The sequence below is a fragment of the Pantherophis guttatus genome, chromosome 2 (assembly GCF_059756535.1).
Source record: "Pantherophis guttatus breed Tessera chromosome 2, ASM5975653v1, whole genome shotgun sequence".
In the NCBI taxonomy this organism is placed as follows: Eukaryota; Metazoa; Chordata; class Lepidosauria; order Squamata; family Colubridae; genus Pantherophis; species Pantherophis guttatus.
This window is the reverse complement of record NC_142064.1, coordinates 258,149,276-258,158,914: the sequence shown is the minus strand read 5'-3', so window position 1 is coordinate 258,158,914 and position 9,639 is coordinate 258,149,276.

The window sequence follows — 9,639 nt, the reverse complement described above, 5'->3', positions numbered from 1 at the left end:
ATGTCCTAGGTAACAACTTTCTGTACATCTAGAAGAAGGCACTATCTAATTATAACAATAAAGATCAGTCAGAGCAGCATATGAATTATATGGGTTTATTTCAATGAACTGGTTTCTGGAAAACAACAAACACATGGAGCAAACTCAGCCATGGAATAGTGCTATAGCAATTATTGATGGATACCCCCATCTTCGTTCCTTTCCCTCTAGAAAGACTCTCTAGAAAGGCTCTAGAAAGAGTGCAGAAAAGAGCAACAAAAATGATTAGGGGATTGGAGGCTAAAACATATGAAGAATGGTTTCAGGGACTGGGTAATGAAAAGAAGGACTAGGGGAGACATGATAGCAGTGTTCCAATATCTCAGGGGTTGCCACAAAGAAGAGGGAGTCAAGCTATTCTCCAAAGCACCTGAGGGCAGGAAAAGATACAATGGATGGAAACTAATCAAGGGGAGAAACATAGACTAAGGAGAAATTTCCTGACAGTTAAAACAATTAATCAGTGGAACAACTTGCCTTCAGAAGTTGTGAATTTTCCAACACTGGACATTTTAAAGAAGATGTTGGATAGCCATTTGTCTGAAGTAATGTAGGGTTTCCTGTCTAAGCAGGGGGTTGGACTAGAAGACTTCCAAGGTCCCTTACAACTCAACTCTTCTCTTCTCTTCTCTTCTCTTCTCTTCTCTTCTCTTCTCTTCTCTTCTCTTCTCTTCTCTTCTCTTCTCTTCTCTTCTCTTCTCTTCTCTTCTCTTCTCTTCTCCTCTCCTCTCCTCTCCTCTCCACTCCACTCCACTCCACTCCACTCCACTCCACTCCACTCCACTCCACTCTACACTACTCTATTCTCTGTTGGAGGTATCATCTAACATCGACCTTTATGGAATAAGACTCTCCACAGAAATGGTAAATTAAAGTTGATTCTCTTTCTCTGTAAATCTTTACTGTCAATTCAGAAACATTGTGTGAATCATCCCACTGCATTAAAGAGCAAAAGAAACTCATGGGACATTTTTTCTCCAGGAGTATAACTTTACTGAAAAGCCATATGGGTACAGAAGTAGAAAAGCCAGTTCTGATGTTTTTGTGCACAAACAGTATAGGAAAACTTTTTCTCCCCCTGCCCCTGGACCTCCTATTGTCCATTGTCCACTAATCAATTGCACTTGCTTTATTTTGAAAACAGCCTGTTTACTTCAGACGTTTCCAGTCGATGACCTTGGGGTTTCGGTTTGTCTCACATTTCCACGCGGCACTCTTGCATTCCAAAGTTCCCTTCCAAACCTCGCCTTAAATTCCAATGCCTTCTTTCCCTCCTCCCGTTACTGTTATCTGGTTGCAAGCAGGGCTGCATAGTGAGTCAACTGTTACATACTGTTTTCTACATTCTGAAGGAAAATTGTTCCATTCCAAAAGGTGCCTGTCCTTACTGCATGTGTGAAAGGCTATATCTACTTTCTTCCTTTTTGGTTGGGTTGGAGGGAGGAAACTTCCAAAATCTGGGTTTATTTATTGTGGCAACAGTCCCTATCTTTCTCTCATATAGCTGAACATTGTATCTTTCAGAGCAATCAAAACCCCGAGGCCTAGAGTTTCCTCAAAGTATGAATTTATTAGGAATGTCATATTGGCACAGCTGGTGAAAATCTGACTCTGAAGGACCTGAGGTTTTCCCCACCGAAATCAAAACCCAAAGTTCTTTCCCCCAGATCACATGTCCATTACATGGTCCAACCAGATCACAGTCCCAACTCCGGCTGGCATTGTCCATGCCCCTCCAACACCTGATAGAGTATCCTTGTCTTCCATGGGAAAGAATGTGATTTTGGCTACACATCCCCCAGCTATCTCTGTCTCGCCCCTCACGCTCCCAGAGCTCCAACCAACCTTGCTATGGCAGCCCAGATGGCAAAGATGTTGCAAGATTTTAAGGATCAGACTCAATAATTGATTTAAGAATAAAGTATTCAAACAAAACACTGTTTATTTACAGTAGGCATTCTATATTCACTGAATAATCACAGATAGAAGCAAGGAGGAGGTGCATACAGCTCCTTTTATATACACAAGGCGGAGCAAGATATGGGAGTGGTTAAATATGAATATATTAAATGATGAAGAATAAGTTAACCCCTAATACCCCGGTTATATACTATTTACATATTGGAGAATAAGGCATTTACTTGTGACAAAAGACGCTTCCAAAATGGCTTCAAGGCTGACAGTATCATCATGTATAAATGATTTTTTTTCAACTGACTTCATTTTATCCACCACATGTTCAACTTGATATCTTTCTTTTGTGCAATTCAGTGTACTTGTCAACTCACAAAGGATTTCTAGTCTGCTCTTGAGCTGTCATGGGCAGAAAGGGGGGAGATCTGTCAGAGCAGTTCAGCAGCCCCATTTACAAGCACATTCCATGCACACCTTCCTCCAAGGTCGGATCTCAGATTACCAGAGCCAGTTTGTGAGTCATGGTTTCTACAGCCCATGGAAGTGCCTTGTTGGAGAATGTGATTTATGACACAGCCTGGGAGGAGCGGGTAACAGGGCCATAGTTGAGCCGTAAATTACATGTGGTAGAGTTGACTACACTTGGCAAGCTGCCAACATGGTGCTCCTAATAAAGAACTGGATTTCTTTTGAAACTTGGCTTGAAGGTCATGAGTTAATGGTCGGAGCCCTGACAGGACTATTCTCTTGAACCTTTGGTTATTGTCTCATTGAAAATAAGATTGTTTCATAGTTTATTCATATTGTGACTTAATAATGTAGACTGTAAGGGCCCTAACACAACCGGTGATGTAGCAGTATTCATTTTGTGGGAAACTACTGAAAAACCTCTAAAGATACATAATATACTATGAATTATAGGGGCTTTAGGCTTCCTTATTTGGAGGGTATGTGGACTATCATCAATAAGAATTATTTTGGAGCAGAAAATGTGGGGAAAAAATAGGAGATCTCAAACCAAGCAGCTTCACCTACCTGACCAAATGATATTGGCCACAGGATGGCACTCTGATTGATGGAGAGCTTGACTTCAGAGGAGCCTTCTCTTTTTACACTCCCAACTTTCACCCAAGGAACAGAATTTTTGGAAGATGGTTTCCAGTTCGCTATGTCAAAGTCAGCAGTCGGAATTCCATTTTCATCCAAATAAATCCCATCTCTGGAAGTGTTGTGAAGCTGAAAGTTTCTCAGAAACCAATGAAGCTGCAAAGAAAATCACATTATTGGCACATCAACTGAAACCAGCTTAGTGTCTCTCCCACTAAGAAATTGCCAAACACCAACAACATAATCATAACTAAAGAAATCCCATCTAGGTATGGAAATCCTTCACTGCTCCCCCAACACCAAACATGCCAACAATTGACAACACAAAATGAACAAGAGGATTACCATACACTGTGGGTGAGAAATCTGTATGTCTTCCTTGGATTTCCAGATGTTTCTTGGAGCAAACACATCAGCTGGCACATCCACAAAAATAACACATAAGGGGCCTACTTCCCTATCAGTACTGCTGCCTCTATATATCAAGGGGTGGCCACTTTCAAACCACTGAATGTCTCTTATGATATATGGCTTTTTGAAATAATTCACTTCTACTTTGAGCAATTGTCCTATGTCCTTCATTTGGCGATCCAGCTTAGCTGAAAATTCTTCTAGCAACATGTAATAAACTGTTCTTAACAAATTATAAGTAAACTGAATAAGGAGGTCAACTTATTTTCCAAAGCACAAGAGGGCAGGACAAGAATCAATGGATGGAACAACCTGGAACTAAGGAGGAATTTCCTAACAGTGGGGACAATTAACCAGTGGAATGGCTTGCCTTCAGAAATCGTGGGGGCTTCATCACTGGAGGTTTGTAAGAAGAGACTGGACAGCCACTTGTCTGAAATGGTATAGAGTCTCCTGCTTGAGCAGAGGGTTGGACCAGAAGACCTCCAAGATCCCTTCCAGTTCTATTCTGATTGGGTGATTGAATATTGACATATTTGCATTTTAGCTACCCATAAGAACCTGATTGGAGGATTGCTAGAGTATCTTGAAGCTCATTTAGTTTGCAAATGAGAAAAATTGCTTTGTCACTATTGAGGTGTCTCTGTCACTACAGCATCCTAAACCAGTCCAGGTAGTTTCAGTTTGGAAGAGTTATTCCCATAATGTCTCTGTCATTCTCAAATACTATAAACTGGACAATTGTTGTTTGGAGTGTCTCACCCTTCTCTGCGTCCAATTTTATACAGTGAAAGGGGAGCACCCAGGGGTGGGATTCTACTGATTCAGACCAGTTCAGCTGAACTGGTAGCTCCAACGATCAGCTGGGAGCGAACCGGTTCTCTCCAACGATCAGTTGGGGCCACCCGTCTGAGCTTTACTTATCTATATCTTCGCAGCTGATTAGCGCGGCAGAACGGATTGTCACGCCTCAGCTGTTTTAATTCCCTAGCACCAATGCGGAAGTGATTTTTCATTCAATTGTGCACGCATGTGTAGCGAAGCTCACAATCACCAAACTGGTTGTTAAGCCGGTAGGATCCCACCACTGGGAGTATCAGTGAAATCTCAAAGAAGAAGTCTTACCTGCCATGGCTGTATACATTGGAGTGACCGATGGTCTCCAACCTGCATTCGCCTCTTACTCAGTTGGGAGGAAGAGACAACATTGAGGACTGAGGCCATAGCTTGGATTGCTTTGGAAATACCGGAGCCATCCTCAGTCACCCTTCCTGCAAGCACATCATGGGGTGGTAATAGGCTGCTCTCTTTTTCTGTGCATCTTTCCCAAACTTTCTTAGACAACACAGACCTTGAAAAGGAACACTGGAATGCTTCCTTTACAAACTGTTTCTCAGTAGTGGAATATGAATTAAAATTATAATGTTGTCCCCTCTTTGTCTGAGTGAGGAAGGAAAACAAAACATGTTTACACTGGAGATCAAGTTTTTTGGTAAACATTTTTACACTTAAATATGACAAAGTTGTTGCAATCCACACTTTTTCTGCAATTAATGTGTTCTCCATTTCACTAACATTTATTACTGATAATAGCATTACTGTGGCCTGAAAATCCAGTTGAAAAACTACAATTTTTACTTCAGTGTTGATTAGAAGGTTTACTATTTTCCTTTTTTCTTGCTCAAACATATCTCCGGTACGTATATCCACATTCGTTGCTGGGATGACCTCTGAGAGGACAATGCAAATCCCATTTTTTACAGTTAGAGTTTCCAAACTTTTTTTAAGGTTTTCTCCTCTTTCGTTGTCCTGAGAAAGGAGGCTGATCCATGTCCATCGGAAATGAAGGAGCAGCTTGACAATTGCTGAGTTAGGAGGTTCTTGTTTTGGGGTCATCTGGTAGAAAAAAGGAAAATGATGCTTTGGCTCAGGTATGTGGCTGAAAACACCAAAGCTGATCTAAGAGGAAAGAGAATATATTAGCAGTGAATGTCACTTTTAATAGTAATATCAATAGCACTTAGACTTATATAGTGCTTTACAGTGCTTTACAGCCCTCTCTAAGCAGTTTACAGTGTCAGCCTATTGCCCCCAACAATCTGGGTCCTCATTTTACCCACCTTGGAAGGATGGAAGCCTGAGTCAACCTTGAGCCTGGTGAGATTCAAACTGCCAAATTGCAGGCAGCCACTAATCAGCAGAAGTAGCCTGCAGTACTACACTCTAACCACTGCACCACTGCAGCTCCTAATCCTAATCCTAAAAGATGGATTCTTAAATGTAAGGGCCTTTCTCCAATGCTGAGATAATTTTATAGAAAAAAAAGTATCTGCATAATTTTAGCTTGGTCCTTTAATGTTTTCTACTCAGCTCCTCTTTGCTGCCTTTGAGGTGAGGGAGCTCTGACTTAATCTATGCGTGATCAACATGGGTGATCACCAGGCTGCATACATTTCTGGCCAAACCCTACCCATACAGCTATGTCTGGGTGATGAAATGGATGCAGTGAGGCACTATTGCTCACAATCAAGAACTGAGGCTCACACGAGCACTACATACTCTATGGGTCAGCTACATAGTAGATCATCAGGTTCTGCAAGTGGTTCAGGTCAGATAAGAGCATCTTAATATATTAGAATAGAGAACTCTCCTGATTTAACATGGATACAAACAGAAAAAGCTACATTCAGATTAGGAGTGACTGTTAAATCAGACATTCTAGTGCGAAATTCCAGCTACTCTATGAAAATACAATGACTGATCCTTTTGCTTAGGGCTCTATACATCAACAGGCATTTGAGCAATTGAAGGCAGACCTTATAAAATACTTGGCTTTGAGACTTCTACAATATAGAAAGGACCTTGGACTTGGTGTTTTAACACAACAATATGGGGACTCCTATAGATGGGATGCAGTTGCAGAGGCTTACTCTCCTTGCTTATGTGCATTTCAGCAACAAGTTAGTTACTGACCATGCAAAGTACATTCTGTTACACAGTATGATGCAGTGGTGGGATTCAGCCAGTTCGCACCACTTTGGGAGAACCGGTTGTTAACTTTCTGAGCAGTTTGGTAAACTGGTTGTTGGAAGAAATCATTAGGGCAGAGAACCGGTTGTTCAATTACTTGAATCACACCACTGGTATGATGTCATTATATACATACATAAAGTACAAGCTTGAGAATCTTTTATCCATCTCTGTACTACTCCTATCTTATGACATGCAGCATCTGCAGAATCCTAGGGTAAGAATTTATAAATTTCCTCCTAAAAACTCAGTTGAATTTTTTTTTTTAATTTTTGATTTATATGCCGGCCTTCTCTGGAGACTCAGGGCAGTTTACAATGTGCTCAGCAATAGCCTTCATCCTTTTGTATATGTATACAAAGTCAGCTTATTGCCCCCACAACTGGGTCCTCAATTTACCTACCTTAGAAAGGATGGAAGGCTGAGTCAACCTTGAGCCTTGGGGAAATTCGAACCTGCAGTAATTGCAGGCAGCTGGTCTTAATAACCAGCTTAATAACAGGGTGCCCTAGACCACTGTACTACCAAGGCTCTTTTTCTTCCTTCCATTATAGAGCCTCGGGACTGTTTTGTCTTTTACACTAACAGCAACAATGCTAAGGTAGGATTTGAAGGAGGAAGTTGAAAGAGAATATAATTATTCCAAGGATAGATTAAAGAACATTTTGGGAATCCCCAATAACCACTAGCTCAGAAGTTCAAGCAGAGTTGGACAGGTCACGGAATTCATATAAAGGATATTTTTTTTCTTTTAATGATCCTGTAATTCCTTACATTGGGGTGGCGTCAGGCCAACTGAATGGACCTGAGTGTTTACAGGCCGGATGCCCTTCCTGTTGCCAATGCAGAGTTCGCAGCAGATAATTACTCATTGTGCCCAGAGAGAGAAATATCTGCCGCTACCTAGGATTGAACTCACAGCCTCCTGATTCAATTCATATAAAGGATATGCAGTCTATTTAACCTACTTCAAGGGAAGAGGACTAAAGCTATGTTCCTTCCAATGCCCTTCAAAAAGGTACAAAAATGTACCTTTTCTAGATGAAACAGATTGATTTTGCTGGTATGCTCCCATGTAAATAGAAGAAGCATCTATTGGTTTTTCTATGGACCTTTAGTAATTATGGGGAGGATTTTGCTACTAGAAGAGCAGATGCTGTTGATTGACCTGGTACCAAAATTGGGCTTTTCAGTACTGATCCATTCAAGCAGAGGGAATCACTTGAAATTGGGTCATCCAAATAACAATCATGCTCTGGGCATAGACTGACAATACCATCGTGCTTACATCCATATCCATTCTCTTTTGCCAAGAGAACTGCTTTGCTAGACTAATAGAAGTAATTGATTGGTATTTGTCTGCAGTGGTCTGAGGATCGCTGGTCAGGTCTGAGGGATTTGATCTGTCCCCGTACCCACACACACACAAACACAGCCAGTCAAGGGTTAAGGAAACACTTTGGAACGCACCCAGGTCTTATCTTCCACTTGGCAGCGATAGACACACCGTCTGCCAAGTGACTTTATTTTCAAAGTAAAACAGAAAGATAAATACTCAAGAGTCCAAATGTCCGACACTTTAAATCTTTCTCTCAGCAGTTCCGGACGAGGCTTTAGTGACTATCTAAGGTTTGCTTTGTTCGTTACAAGGATCCTTTACCACTACCCTCTATTATATAGTCTCTGGGGTGTGGTCCAGTGACTCAGTTCTAATCCCTAGCACGCCTCCTAAGCTGCTGCAAACGTTTATCACGCCTTCGGAGGCGTGCGTCCAGGAATGATGTTTCTTCATCACTCTGATTCGAATCAGCTGTCTCCTCTCCCTCGGCCGGCACTTGAGACAATGCCAGAGGGGAGGGTCCTGGAGAGGGAGGCCTGGCTGACTCCTCTTCCTCATGCTCGGAGCTTTCTTCCTCCGATGGGACAGGCTCAGAGGGTGGGGCCACAACAGGATTGGCTAGGACAGTGATGGCTAACCTTTTTGCCATTGCATGCCAAATGCGGGGGGGGGGACTGTGGGGGGGAAGTGTGCATGCGTGCCCACACCGATAATTCAATGCGTCCCACCCCCCACACTCCCCCCGCTTTTGGCACGCGATGGCACGGTGGGCCCAATAGGCCTGTTTTTTTGCCCTCCCCAGGCACCAGAGGCTTTCTTGGAGCCTGGGGAGGGCGAAAAAGGCCTTTCCCAGCCCCCCGGAGGCCCTCCAGAGGCTGGAAATGGCCTGTTTCCCAACTTCCAGTGGGCCAAGAAGGCCAGAAAATTAGCTGGCCGGCACGTGCATGTGCGCTGGAACTGAGCTAGGGCAATGCTCACGTGCCCACAGATATGGCTCCGCATGCCACCTTTGGTACGTGTGCCATAGGTTCGCCATCACGGGGCTAGGAGATCTTTACAGACCCTTTTAACTTTTTCATTCTATGTTTTTATGACCAAGCCCATCTTTTTCATACCGGTCATTAACTTTTCAATTTATAACTCACTCATTCAACACTTATACATTCTTGATTCTCCCTTGTCTTTCTTTGTCATACCCATTTTTAAAATACCCAATGACTACCGTCTTCAAACTCATTTTATTATCACTTTTGAAAAATATCACACTTTCAATTACCAAAACAGCTATTGTGGGTTTTTCAACAAAAAAATCTTGCAACAGGTCACATTTTTACTATTCACTTTGTACAAGCATTTGTGTGCCACAATATTTCTCCATCCTTTCCCTGATGTTAGTAGACATTCTACCATGGGACCCGAGTTCATTTACATGCTTTTTTATTTCTTTGATGAAAGGCTCTTTAGTGGCAGAATTGGAGAAGTCACAAACTAAAGACATTGTTTCCAAGCCATGTTATGGCAGGGAGACTAAAATCATATATATGCATTTTTTTTGGGAAACAAAATTATTTCAGGTATTTTAATATCTAATTACCTTTTGGAGATAATATGAGGTCTTCAGTCTGGGCTAATTTGAAGATCATACAACATGGAATTAAGTACATTTTAGTTTCATACCTGTGGAATTTTGTAGATGCCCAGGAAAGTAGAAATGTGATCAAAGAATTCAGTATCCATCTCTTCAAGAACTGCCAGCAGGTTCTTTTGTCTTCCACATCTATAGTTTGGGACATTCTCCT